Source organism: Salvelinus sp. IW2-2015, unplaced genomic scaffold, assembly GCF_002910315.2.
Source record: "Salvelinus sp. IW2-2015 unplaced genomic scaffold, ASM291031v2 Un_scaffold5422, whole genome shotgun sequence".
Taxonomy (NCBI): domain Eukaryota; kingdom Metazoa; phylum Chordata; class Actinopteri; order Salmoniformes; family Salmonidae; genus Salvelinus; species Salvelinus sp. IW2-2015.
In genome coordinates this window covers 12066-26901 of record NW_019946687.1, presented here as the reverse complement: position 1 = coordinate 26901, position 14836 = coordinate 12066, and the positions used below count along the sequence as shown (strand labels likewise).

At 43.0% G+C, this 14836-nt stretch overlaps 1 pseudogene; it reads right to left on the bottom strand.

Annotated features, from left to right (window-relative positions):
* Nucleotides 1-2207: 2207 nt before the first annotated feature.
* The window catches only part of LOC112078230 (inactive phospholipase D5-like), an 18422-nt pseudogene continuing 5793 nt past the window's right edge, over nt 2208-14836 (bottom strand).

Sequence of the window (14836 nt, the reverse complement as noted above, 5' to 3'; positions counted from 1 at the left end):
CAAAACTTACATTTGAATCATGATCTTGTTCAAAACTACCCCATCCAGTAACTCGGAATAATCCAATGGTCATGTTCCCATCGTTTTGCCCAAATGTCTTCACCTAAACAAAACAAAAAATAAAAACATAATTATTTGCTTATTAATAGGAAAATCAACGCCAAGGACATTTAACATAGCTACATGTTTAATATGCAGAAGTGTACTCACCCAAATGACAAGCGGGCTGAGCATAAATTGCTCCAGATGGGGAAGAAAAACCTCGCTTTCCATCTTGATCGATGTCCTTGATGATTGATCGATCCTTTATCAGCAAAACATTATTGATGTGATGATGACTTCTGTAGACGTCAAAAGAGAGATCGTTTGCTTGATCAACACAGAACACTCTTTATTCAAACAGTCGTCCTATCCCTAGAGGTGAATGAAACGCAGGACACAGCCGCTGTCATTGTGGAAAAGCCGCGCATTTCTTGTGGTCGGCAGGGATCCCGTCGCTTTAGTAAAACTATTGAGAAATTCAAGTAGCTCCCTGCTGCAGCCGCAGTGAGACTGCATAATAGTCCTGTGCGCACTTTTGTCGCTAGTACACAATCTAACATGCTACATCATTTGTTTTGAAAAGATGTCGATATGTAGCCGTGGACACGCATTTTCAAAAAAAATTCCATTGGCATTTCCCCCGCAAATGTAATGATTCACCTACATCCCCTTGGAAGGTCCATTCCCTGCTGCTGCAAAGGCATCTGCAAGCAGTCAGGTGGCACATACCTAACGTTACCTCCCTCTTTCTCTCCACTCCTCACTCTCTTTCCCGTACAAAAACACATGCACGCGCGTATAGTATCCACCAGCTACAATGTGACGTTCTGTTGCGGACACTCAACCTACGAGTGATGCAGTGCCGGGAAACTTGCTACCTACAAAGTGCAAAAAAGTTACAATGATCTCTCACTCTGAATACGTTGTATCTTTGCAACCGTCCGTATCTTGTCATGACAAAACGAACTGATAACACACTAACCTCAGTCAAACCATCGCACATCCCTGATGCCACCACCCATATCAATAATCCCGAGTTGGTGCTAATCCGCAAGAGAAAAGTGCTAATAGAGCTGTCTAAAATATCTTTGACCTTAACTTGTTGCCATGACAACGGCACCCGCCCACCCCACCCTTTCCATCCTCTCTCATCGCTGGGAGGGGCAGGTCCTTTTTCATCACAAAGCGACGGTAAACAAACAAGGGATAACGCTAAAGCCACGCAACACTTCACTAGAAGAAGCAGGAATAGAAACAAGTTTCCCATTCCATATCACCACCATAGGCTACATAAGGCTATTCCATAATAACAAAATACAATTTGGACAGAAAAAGAGCAAAACATGGTATAATGCAAATTGAGGGGATACATAAACCGCAATCCAAATCCAAACCAAAAAACTATCAAACGATAGGCCCCATTATATGTTTATAGCAATTTACAACACGAGTAAACCTAGGGTGTAATTTCAACAGGAATAGTCTATAATAAAACTTACTAAAAAGGTTGATATCAAACTTTGCGGTGAACATACAACTAACTGAACATGAAAAAGTAATTCTCATCTCTCATTGAATCCATTTACACAGTGTCAACCCAGAGCCATTTGGTATCTAATATAATACTATAGCACCATCACGTGTTCAAAATAAGTACTACCACACTCCTGATGTTGCTTCATGTGGTGCCCGGCCCGAACGCAAGGCACGTGCCCTGGGCCCCCGACCTCCAGGGGGCYGACAACCAAATTAATATTACACAACTWTTTTTGTGTTGGGGGGGGGCTTGGAGGCCGGGGTGCCCCCATATAGCTATGATAGCAACATCTGTAGAATTGCAGGAAATTATCTTTAAGACTGCTAAATTCTCTCTCAGCCTCATGGCAAAATGTGTAAATAGTAGGCAATTTGCTTTAAAACTGCAACATTTTCTCATAGCCTCATGACAAAATGTGTAGAATAGCATTATAAAACATAGATTTTAGGCATGAAGTTAACTGTTTCCCCCCCCAAAAAAATACAGCCCTGATGGGGATAACAGCCCTGGTGGGAAAAGTAAGCCCCATGATTCATTTTCCTACAATTTTCCCCTTTACTAGGCCGAAGTGGTGGCCATTATATCCTTTCTGCTACTTCCGGTTGGAATTGTTTCARAACAGTGGAAATAAGGATGAGGTATCGTTTTTATTACAGTCAAGTATAAAATAAGTTCCCATTATATKATGGATCAACAAGGCGAAACTGTATCATAAATATAGTGTACATTCCATGTATTTTAATGAATCATTCCTACTTACATGGGCCTACTGGCTTCTGTATAATGATATTCTTCTGTTCTAGGTTAACTTATCCTCTTGTCCTTGAGCGTGTGTGTGTACTGAGAAGAGGGGGGGGGGGGGCAGTTCCCCCAAAAGGCATGCCATGCAATTGCACACAGGTGACATCCTACCAGTTATATTGTCATTTGTTTATATGACAATAAGTCTACAAAGAGAGGTCGTCTCCATGTAAGCATGTGAATTATAATTAAGGCAAAGCATTTTATGTTTACTATGATTTTTTTCGTGGTTATATGGATTATTATAAAAGGGTAAAATACTGAGGTATTCTTGTCAAACTGAATGCATAATYAAACAATACAAAATGCATATATACTTCAGTGTGTGTAAATGTAGAGGTCCTGAAAAAAATGACACCATTAGAATAGTCTTTTATGTTCAACCTCCATGCCGCTCATGCGTATAATAATGCATATAATGGTCCACATAACCAGATGTGTGCAGCTTCAGGATAATCCATATTTGGCCGTCATCAAACATGGGGTGTATTCATTAGCACACACCACAGTAAACCGCAGCAAAACGTTTTGCAAAAGAAACATTTTTTGCTACGAAAACGAGAGTTTCATATTGGACAATTTTAACTCGGTCCCACCCCCTTTCGGCCTGTTTGCGTCCGTTTAGTTCCTAGTGAATACACCCGTGTTTCATGACAAGTTAAAGGGAAAGTTGTGCTGATAGTTTATTAATAGGGTTCGTTATTCCAGGTCTCTTTGCCCTCCTTGTTATCCGTCAGACTCTTGACCTCTGGTTGTTGTGGAGGTTCCTGTATTTGCTACCCTCTGGAGTCCTATTACTGGCCTGTAGGGTTTTAGCGTAGCGCGAATGCCAGTCTCTCTCGAATACAGCCTTCACCTGTTCCAGGATTGTGGCGCCCCTCTCCWTGAGAGTTTGTGTTGGTTTGATGACGAGTCCGGTCCCAGCGTTATAGGCAAACTCACTCCCCACCCAGTCGTGATTACCTGAGGAAATAGAGGCAGCGCACATCAGATATCATACCATTGTGCCCTGAGCAAGGTACTGCATTCCAAACTAGCTCTAGGGAGTGCTGATCTGTGGCTGACTCTTTGCTCCTCTCCAAAATGTGTGTGTGTGTGTGGTTGTGATGTGTGTGTGTGCTGGGGGGGTTAAGAGTAAAGGATAATACATATTGTATGTCTTCTCCGTATAAATAATTGTATAATCAATGATACAGTAGATTCCCAGTGACATCTGGATCACTGACCTATGTACACAGCACTGTCGGTCACCATGTACTTATTGTGGTTGATTCCTGGTTGACTATTGGCCATCTGCTCCCTCCTGCTAAAAAACTTCTGCAGGAATAGAAGATTAAAGTCATAAAACCAAATTGATTTCCACCGCAATAGAGGCAATGCTAGTGCACTGTACGGCTTCAAGTTGCTTTAAAACTCAACGAGCCATCACACATCTGAATTCCTGAGCCACTTYATTCTGAAAGGAATAKTACAGWCCAAGATCAATGTTTTTAGACCTCACAAGTAGTCTAATGTCGAGATGAAGTCACCCACACCATTGATTGTGTAAAACCAGCGAGAGTACATGGTATTTTGGAGTGTATTATACAGTACATCTCTTTAATAGGCGTTTCACAGTCTTTCTTTTCATTCACTCACCACTTCTAGGGAGCAGTTGGCCAGCTCCATGCACAGTGACTTGAGGGACATAATGAAGTTAAAGGTGAGCGGGTGGGTCTGCTTCCAGAAACTAATGAGCATACGAACTTTGACCCCTCTCAGGACCACAGCCTCACGTATCATCTCATCGATAGGAGACCAGTATCTGTGTCGATGGAAGGGTCACAAAGTTACAGGAAATGAGATGCACAGCAGAGTACCACAGGGTCTTAGAAGAACACTTTTAGCTAACACCTTTAGCCACAATCCTTCGTTTGTGTTTCAGCCAATGGCACCCCTGCCACTTGGTTTGCTAAAAAGCTGAGGGTTTGGGCTCTCAAATTCATAMATCAAGGCACGGATGCAAACTATGGTTGCACTCCGATTGCAGAATGCAGAAAGTATAGCTACAGCTTTTATGACATATWTTATGTCATTGGTCCGACTATAATGAGCACATTGTGAATAGATGAATAGGCTCATYATCGGATATTGGGAAGCATCACCTTGAAACTAAAGACCCTCCAGACCTTCTGATGAGTAGGGGAAGGTAGTCTGTGACAGAGATGTAGATGAACAACTTGGCGTCCTGCATCACATGCTGTATGACATCTATGTCCTTGGCCCGATCCTTAGGACAGAAGAGGTCAGGAGAGGTCTGAGGAGGGAAGGAAGGAACCAAGAAAGGAATCATAATTAAGATGAGAACACACATTCAAATGATTCAATTTGACTTGTGTTGATTGCAGGTTATATTAAAGACTGTCAACTATTTCAATAAGTAGAGCGTCAACGTTTCATAGCTTCACTTTATTACTGGCCTTTCTAGTGACAGCCAAGCCCTCTTTAGCCTAATTTTACACTTTTCAAAACAAAGGTTATTTTCCAATTTCCCATTTCAAGCAGTCTCAATATTTAATATAGTCTGAAGACGTGGGGTGAGTAGCGGGCCGAAACGAGGACGGACATAACCCCAACATGTCATTGTCAGAAGTGAGCTGAGTGGAGCGGAGGCAGAGGAGGAGGCAAGGTTTGCCAACAGCAGCATCAACAGTAGGACGCCATACCATCATTACTTCCCTGTACGATGATGAATATATTCTCTGTAGCTGATCAACATATCATCCCTAGGGGGGTGGAGAGATTCATTACTGTCAAATTAGAACGAGAAGTTTCATTCGTTTCTCTGCGTAACATTTACATGATTAATCACCGGATGGGTGTCGGTTTAATATTATAAAGCAAATCTGTTATGGGTGTCATAATGTTTTGTAAAGCTTTTGTCCATCTAGTTCAGAACATTCTAGGGTACAAGAACATTTGTAAATATCAGCTGCCTGGTCAAGTAGTATAAGATGTTAGTAAAACTGTTTCGGGTAGGTTAGTTATGGTTAGGGCTAGTTATGTTAGGGATAGTTAGGGTTAGTTGGGTTATTTAAAGATTTAGTTAGGTTAGGGTAAATTCGGTTAGTTAGGTTAGAGTAATAGGATTGGTTAGGGTTGGTTAGAGTTAGTTAAGGGCTATGGTTAGGGTAAATTAGGTAAGTTAGGATTAGGGTTAGTTAGGGTTAGGGTTAGTTATGGTTTATTCTACTCCATTTCAACAAGAGTGTAGAAACATAACTCCAAAACTCATCGCAAGACATATTATGGTTTGTAGACCAGTGGTGGCTGGTGTCACTATACATTGGAGGACAGGCTCATGTTAATGCCTGGGATGGAAGAAATGGAACGCAGCCCATCTGCCAATTCCTCCCTCCACCAGCCTCCACCGATCTCTCTATGTAATACATAGTAGATAATAACAAATCCTCACCGACACATAAGCGGTAACCTCTGTATCATTGAGGTACAGCGGTTACGGGGCTGTCCTTGCCGTAGAGGGCCGTGACTCTCTTGGACCAGATAGAAGGGATGTAGTCTCTGTACTGGAGTGCCAGTAAAAGGAGAAGACCCTATGGAGGTCTATAGCCAGACAGCTGCAGTTATAACCATCACCCCCAACTCCTTCCTCTGTGGAGAGATGCAGGGGAAGAGACGGAGGGAGAGGAGGAGGCAATGTGGTTAACTGTCTGGTTATTAAAGAGAGAATGAGTGTGTGACTGGACGGCTGAGAGACTCCTCAGACTAGTATATGCACTATAAGTGAATACTTGTCTGATGAAACAATTGTTTGGTTTCAGTGTATTGTGTTTGTGGGACTATATACCTGTTTAGTTCAGCTGACAAAGACTGCTGACAGCTCATTATTGCATGTACAGGACCTTGAGAAATTTCTGTTCTCTGCTGACATTTCTGCTAGAGTGTGTAGATTTCTATTGTCTTGCACTGTGTGTGTGTTTGGTTGTGTGTGTGTGGTTGTGTGTGTGTGTGTGTGTGTGTGTTGACTCCTCATTGGCCAATATGTTAATTACATTCAATGGGAGTTCTACCACCAGCTGGCATTAGGGCATGAAAGTGCCAGGTAATCACTTCTCTAATCACTAATGGACTAGATCAGGGTTTCCCAAACTCGGTCCTGGGGCCCTCCCTGGGTGCACGTTTTGGTAYTTGCCCTAACACCACACAGCCGATTCAAAKAATCAAAGGTTGATGATGAGTTGGTTATTTGAATCAACTGTGTAGTGCTAGGGTAAAAACCAAAACATGCACCCAGGGGGGATCCATGACCGAGTTTGAGAAACCCTAGTCTAGAACTGGTACCTTGGACAGTGATCTCCAGTCCATGCTGGCACTGCCAATGAACACGTGCTTCCTATCAACRACCCAGAAATTGGAGTGCAGTCCGCCTCTGGTCAGAGCTGACATATTCACAAAGCGAACCTCGGCACCTGCAGGGGGAAAACGAAGTCAGGGAACCACCAAATTAGAAGGTATCAAATTTTGTTGTCCATTTTCTTGGAGAGAATGGAAATGGGTCTTTTTGCCTAATCAGCCCACAGGGACGGCCTCAGTGTAGAACCCCAGGAGCAGATTAGAAGGGAGCAGTAAAGTRCCTTGCTGAAGGACACAACCTCCAGACAAACATTTAGGCTACTAAAGCCCTGTTTCTATTGCCCCTTAAATCACGTCCACATTGGAGAAGAAAGGCCAAYGTGGCCTGTGGCTGACAGAAAGACGTACAGGCAGCCTTGGAGGCAGGAGGCAGCCCAATTTGACAAGGAAGCAGTTAAGAAGGATCCATTTGCACATTCATGTTGTTTRACCTTGTGGACTCAAGTTTGCCGGAGAGCTCAAGGAGTGAGATTGGAGCTCCTACTGTGATGGATGTTATATAAAATGTTGTATAAACTGGGTGGTTCGAGCCCTAAATGCTGATTGGCTGACAGCGGTAGTATATCAGACAGTATCTGGTTTCCTTAAGATAAATATGAGACACTGTAGCCTACAGACGTAGGGTCTAAATTTGAGGAAGTTTGCTACAGCAGGAAAATAATCCTGCAGCAAGAGGAAATTTGAATTATTATGTGGATTATAATTCATGGACATTTTTGTAGGGGTTGATATATTTTTTGTTAGGGCAAATCAAGTCTGAATTTTCAATGTGGAAATGATCGATTTTAGAAGCCTTTTAAAAACTCAAATACACTTACAAGTTTGCATTTCTGCTGTGCAGGAAAATTCTCAACAAMAAAATAGTTATTCAATTAAGCTCTTACATCTGTATGCATAATTGGGCACACACAGTACTATAGGCCATCAATGAATAATACATTGCTGTTTTTATATATTATGTGKAGTGATATGAATGAAGTGTCACTTACCATGCTCTGTTAGTTTCTGCAGTTCAGCAGAGTCTGTGAGACTGCTGGCAATCTTCAATTTAACCTCCCGAGTCTTGAGGTTGAGCAGTCTCTGGAACAGAAGCTGGCCCTGAGACATAAAAGGATATGTACAGTATGACTGTTATTGTTCCCTTTGCTCTGTGAATGTCCTTATCCAAAGACTGTTGCAGGTTTTGTGTGKYTTAGTATCAATTTCTGCTGCTGGGCGCACTGCTGATATAATGGAATAGCACTTTGCCAAAGTAGAACATTTGTAGAWCGGTCCATAGTTTTATAGTTTGCGATATATGATGATGAAGAAGAAGAAGTAGAAGAAGATGAAGAAGTAGCAGTGGCATTCTTGTTACATGATACCTGTTTGCCAGAGTTGGGCCATGTCTCTTGGTCCMATGAGTTGAGGTTCCAGACGGGAGATACCACCTCCACTGAGTGCTTGGCCTGGTCCAACAGGCTGTTGAGGCCTGTGGAGAGGGGCACGTGGGTTGTACCATCTACGGAAAGGGGGAGGTCCTCCGGAATGTTCTCCACAAGGACAATGCTGATGAGAAAGCACACAGTTKTAATCATAAAAATCATGTACATCATTTCAGATCTCTGAAATCGATGATGCAGACATCTATGGCCTATGTTTATGATAGCATCTTAGGGCCTTGGAAGATTTTGACTCCTGTCAATTATGACAATGTTGTAGGCATGTAGATTTACTTGTTACAGATCGGTAGCCCTGCAGACTGTTTAGGACCTTTGTAATGACTTTCATTTAGCTAGCGCAAGTATTTGGTTCTGGGTTCCTTGATTATAGTTCCTGTACCTCTTACCGACAGTGTCTGTTACAGTTCTCTTCTGTGATTCCGTCCTCGTCCTCCCCCCAGACGTCTACAGCGGAGAAGGTGAGAGCCACCAGCACAGCGAAGCAGCACAGCAGAGCAAAGATGGCGATGCACTTCTGCTGAGACTGGAAGACAGGGAGGAACACACATCATGATTGTGTTCATTAGACACCAAACGGAAGAAAATAGAATGAAATATGGAYGACTAAAGTGGACTTCTGTTGGGACTGAAAGACACAGAGAAAAACAAAACACATCAAATCAGGGTTGTGTTCATTAGGCAGCAAACAGACTGAAACATGGACRGACAGCCTGGACTTGTCCAATGAGAAAGGGTAATGTTTGTTTTCTGTTGCAAAATACTTAGATATGGTGTGCCCTAATGAATACGACCCTGGAGTTATCCAATAGGTAACACAAATACTTGTTTTCCATTGTAAAGTAATTTAAAACGTATGCCCTAAAGAACATTATCCACATCAACCCAGTAATCAGTTGTAACGTTTCCTGAGGGTAATTAAAAGGAACCTCAATGGAGATATTGAATGCACCTCAAAACCTAAATCTCAATCTGTGCCCTTGTAATTTGTTTACATCCCAGATTATGACTAATAGAAATGCAGCCAAGGGAGCAAAACTGACAACTAACTGTTTTTGAAAGGAACCTCAATGGATTTATTAAATGCACCTCAATCGCTTCTTTCCTGATTAGGACTAATCTCAGCTAAGAAGCAAAACTGACAAGATTAACTATTGACAAGTCCATTAGGTCTCAGGTGTTACACAACAAGAAAATCATCCTCCATTTGATTTGTATATCAATCATCAATACAATTGATCAGCAGTCAGGATTTTACGAATCAATAACCCAAATAGAACGTCATTGGACTGTGTAGTCAGACATCAGATGTGACAAAGGAAGGTATGGTCCATACTTAAAGCAGGCATTGAGTGTGTGTGGCCGGACAGTGGAAGTAATCAATTCTCATTGGAGGCTGCGAAGCACATTTCCTCGGCTGCAATCCTCCGGTGGCTAGCTCCAGGCATTCCAAATGAATGGGCTGAGAATGGACGATGCTAGCTTACAGTCTAATGGTAATATATTGAATATTGATGGTGGATGTCCTATTCTAGAGATCCTGCCCTCCTCCAACACACGATACAGTATATGCTGTAGTGGAACACTTGAGTTTAGGTTGGAGAGGGAAGGCTGTTATAATGCTCCATTGCATGGCATTTAAAAACAAACTATTACAATTTTATATAGTGTTTTCACATTTTGACTTGAGGAAAGCTGAACTAGGCCCCATCTCTTTGATAGTCACGACACTTGGCAAATTGGTTCCTTATGAGTTGAAATCATTTCAAATACTTGACCTGTGTCTGATGATTGAGCTTGCCTAGCTAAATGGAACTAATAGAATAGTCCTGAAAATTCTCAGCCACAAAGAGTGATCAAATGAAGATCCTACATCTGTAGGGGTCTTGTACTATATGGTCAGTTTTGAATGAGGATGGAGGGATCACAAGTCATTGATGAAATGTGCATATGGTCCATGGATTCCTTTTCCCTGGGGACCAACACACACACGGCCAATATCTCTCAAATCCTACTTTATGCTAAGAAGAAGCTGAGTGGACAAGTGAAGTGGAACAGTCTTCCTGTAATGAATACACAGGGAGAAAAAGGTGTAKATTCATGATCAGAGCACGGCAGGTGTTTATTTCGCMTTCGTAGAAGGCAGGAATCGTGGTCAAAGGCAGGCAATGGTCATTAACAGGCAGGAGAAACAAAACTAGTACCGATGGCTATAACTTGTTCTCACAAACGAGATAGGAAAAGGCTTAGTAGAGTCAAAATGAACAATACCTCACAAAGGCACAAACAGAATGAACTGAACTAAATAAGGAGCTGATGAGACCAGGTGAGAAACGAACACAGGTGAAATCAATGAACAAAAATGAAAGACAGGGCTACGTTCAAGAACACAACGAAACAGAACACGAGGTTGACTAAAAAAATAAATACAGAACCTTACAATTCCAAACCAAAATGAAGGCAAATTTGATTCACAGTAAAACTATGTTTAAAGGAAAGAAAGAAGGATAAAYACTGTTCTATTGAAGTAAAAGAACAGGGGCTTTTCTACAGCTGCCCTACGCCCGCCTGCTTTGTTCAGSCGCATCRGGGCTGAAAGGATTTTGTTAAACCTTAAACCGKCTACTTTGCTSTATTGCGACCGTGTACTACTTTTTGKGGWCTTTTYYTGTCTGTTTACAATCCTTACTTAGTGCAATGTATGTATTGTAACACTATGTGTAGTAGATGTAAATTACRTGTGTAATAGTATAAGGGGCGCAACTTCGGTTTCAGAAGTGGGGGGACATCATTATTATATGTATTTTTGTATATCATTTTTTTACCCAGTCAGATAAACACTTTAAACAGCCTAGGCGATCACTCGGAGGCGTCCGCATGGTCCTAAAGCACGCCGTTGCCTCGTTATGTATCACATTCCAATGATAAAACTGGGAGGACAAACATGCAAATGCAGAATGTTACATTCTGTCACATTGTGTCTTGAAGACACATCCCCTTGAGGGACAGTAAAGATAACATTTTTCTTCTTCCTTCTAGTGGGTTTGATGTATGTCGCTTTAATTGAGGGCCAAGTCAATGTGGTCAATGGTCAGAATACAGATCTCTCTTCTGACAGGTATCCTCAAGAAGTCCCCATTTTTTTTTGCCAGTATTAAAACTTTGGGTATTCTTCACCGTCACTCACTCCACTTCTGTCTTGGTTTCTGCTTCTTCTCTGTCTCTGTCTTCTCTCTCTCTTCTGCTCTCGTCTCTCTTCGTCTCTCTCTCTCTCTTCTCTCTCTCTCTCTCTTCTCTCTTCTCTTCTCTCTCTCTTCTTCTCTCTCTCTCTCTCTCTCTCTTCTCTCTCTCTCTTCTTCTTCTCTCTCTCCTCTCTCTCTCTCTCCTCTCTCTCTCTCTCTCTCTCTCTCTCTCTCTCCTCTCGTGGCACGGCGCCATTCCTCCATGGCACTGGTGCTGACGGCCCACTCAGCACATCACAGACATTGACCCTCACCATGAAACCATGCTGACATGCGGACACACAAACACTATTTCCTGTTCCTGTTTTGGAAGTGTGAATGAGTCATGGTATTATGTGTGAAGGTGAAAAACTGTGTACCTGTGTCACCTCTACAGAGTACCTGGATCACCTTCACGACGGTACCTGTACAAGTGAGTAAAGAGAATATATTATAGCATTCTGATGACACGAGGGGCAGAACAGAGAAATTAGTTGTATCCGTAGTCAAAAATGCACTTTCATCAATGACTTGTGATCCTCCATCCTCATTCAAAACTGACCATATAGTACAAGACCCTACAGAGTAGGATCTTCATTTGATCACTCTTTTGTGCTGAGAATTTTCAGGACTATTATTAGTTCCATTTAGCTAGGCAAGCTCATCAGACACAGGTCAAGTATTTGAAATACTTTAACCTCAAGTGGTATCGTGTGTGGGAGGATGGCAGGATCTCTAGAATAGAACATCACATCAATATTCATATAATACCATTAGACTTAAGCTAGCATCGTCCATTCTCAGCCCATTCAGTTGGAATGCCTGGAGCTAGCCACCGGAGGATTGCAGCCGAGGAAATGTGCTTCGCAGCCTCCAATGATAATTAATTACTTCACTGTCCACCTCACACCCTCAATGCCTGCTTTAAATAGTCTCCAAACTTTGTTTAACTTCTCTCTTTTAAGCAAAAACAAATTTGAAATGCCAAACTTACGGGTTTCTTTTCCTGCTGTAGCAAACTGGCTCAAATTAAGATCCTACATCTGTATCTTCCCCTCCACAGAGAAATCATCACACACTGTAACCACTGTAACCAACAGACATGTCTCTCTGTGGTTGAGTGGAGCTCCACTGTATACAGTATGAGACCTCTGCAATAGTAGCATCTTGTACAGCTGAGGTAGTCTTAATCAGTCTCTAGTGTGGGTGCGCTGGGCCATAGACAGCGCATAGAAGTAATGAAGTCCCTGTTGGAGAATTACAGTCTGAACAGGCTGCTCTGAGCCAGTGCAATGAATCAGTACTGGAATTGGATTGAAAGGTTTGGCACGGGGCCTCAGATTCTCAAAATGTTCTCAGCTGCACCACTGAGAGCATCTTGACTTGCTCCTCACCTCTTGGTATAGCAACTGACACGGTATCGACAGAGGGTTGTGCGTACGGCCCAGTACTTCACTGGGGCCAAACTCCCTACCATCCAGGACCTCTATACGCAGGCGGTGTCAGAGGAAGGTCCTAAAAAATTGTCAAAAACTGCAGCCCCCAAGTCATAGACTGTTCTCATCTGCACAGCAGCACCACGAGTACCAAGTGCCAAGTCTGTGACCAAAAGATATCTGAACAGCTTCAACCTCAAGGCCATAAGACTGCTGAACAGCTAATCAACTGGCTACCCGGACTATTTACATTGATCCCCTTTACTATTTATTTACCTTCATTGTTTTGCACTGACTCCCTTGACTGGCTCTATGCACACTCACTAGACTCTCCAATCCGACCAACACACTCACTAGACTCTACCCACACTACTCACTAGACTGCTACCCACACACTCACAACCACCACACACTCACTAGAAGTACCATCATAGACCTGCACAACACAGAACTCACCCTCACAGAACCGCCACTCCTAACCCACCACTAGACCTACCAACATCCTAGACTTACACCCAGACTCTACCCACACACTCTAGACACACTACAGACTCTACCCCAACTCACTAGACTCTCCACCACACTAGCTTACCCACACTCACTAACTCTCCACATATACCCACCACACCTATGATCACCACATAAGACACCCCACGACTCTACACACACGACTCACACAAATCCCAGCAATCTCCACAATCCGACTCTACCACCACACAAACTCTCAACAATCAAACTCTAAAATCAGACTCTGCACACACACTGCTCCCCAACACTCATAGACATCTACCCAACACACTCACTAGACTCTCCAACACACTCACTAGACTTCTACCACACACATCACTGACTCTCCCAACACACTCACTAGACTCTACCCACCACACTCACTAGACTCTACCCAACACGATCACTAGATTACCCACCCTCACTAGCTCTACCCACACCCACTCACTAGACTCTACCCACACCATGCACTGACTCTAACCAACCACACTCACTAGACTCCTACCACACACTCACTAGACTCTACCCACACATCACTAGACTCTACCCACCACTAACTATCCATCACTAGACGCTACCCACACACTCACTAGACTCTACCAACACACTCACTAGACTCTACCTCACACTCACTAGACTCTACCCACACACTCACTAGACTCTACAACACCCTCACTGACTCTACCAACACTCATCTAGACTCTCCCACACATCACTAGACTTCTACAACACACTCAGCTAAGACTCTACCCACACACTCACTAGACTCCTACCAACACACTCACTAGACTCAATAGACCAACAACCTCACCCCGTCAAAGAAGGTAGAGGACGCGTCGCTACCCACACACTCACTAGACTCTTAACCAACCACTCACGTAGACTCTACCACACACCACTACTCACCATCAAGACTACCCACACACTCTCCTTAGACTCTACCCAACACGACACTAGACTTACCCACACATCACCTAGACTCTACCGCACACACTTCCCTGAGACTCTCCCAACACACTCACTAGACCTCTACCCACACACTCACTAGACTACACCAACCACACATCACATACACTCACCCACACAAAAAACCAACAACACACACCAACACAACACAAACACAATCATCACACCACACACACAGCACACACGACACACAACACCACCCACAGCACCACAACACCACCCACACAACACCAACACACAACACCTCTGCTGATACTCTGTTTAATATTTGTTTAACAAGGTTTTGTTGATTGTTAATCTCAATCGCCCTCCACTACGTACCTTACGCACTGTACAATTGGACTCTGGTACCGTAATCCTGTGATATATACCTCGTTATTGTTTTTACTGCGGCTCTATTTCCTTTCTTATTTAGCAAAATATTTGCGTTGCTTTTAAAACTCTGCAACTGTCTGGGAATGGGCTCGTATATTA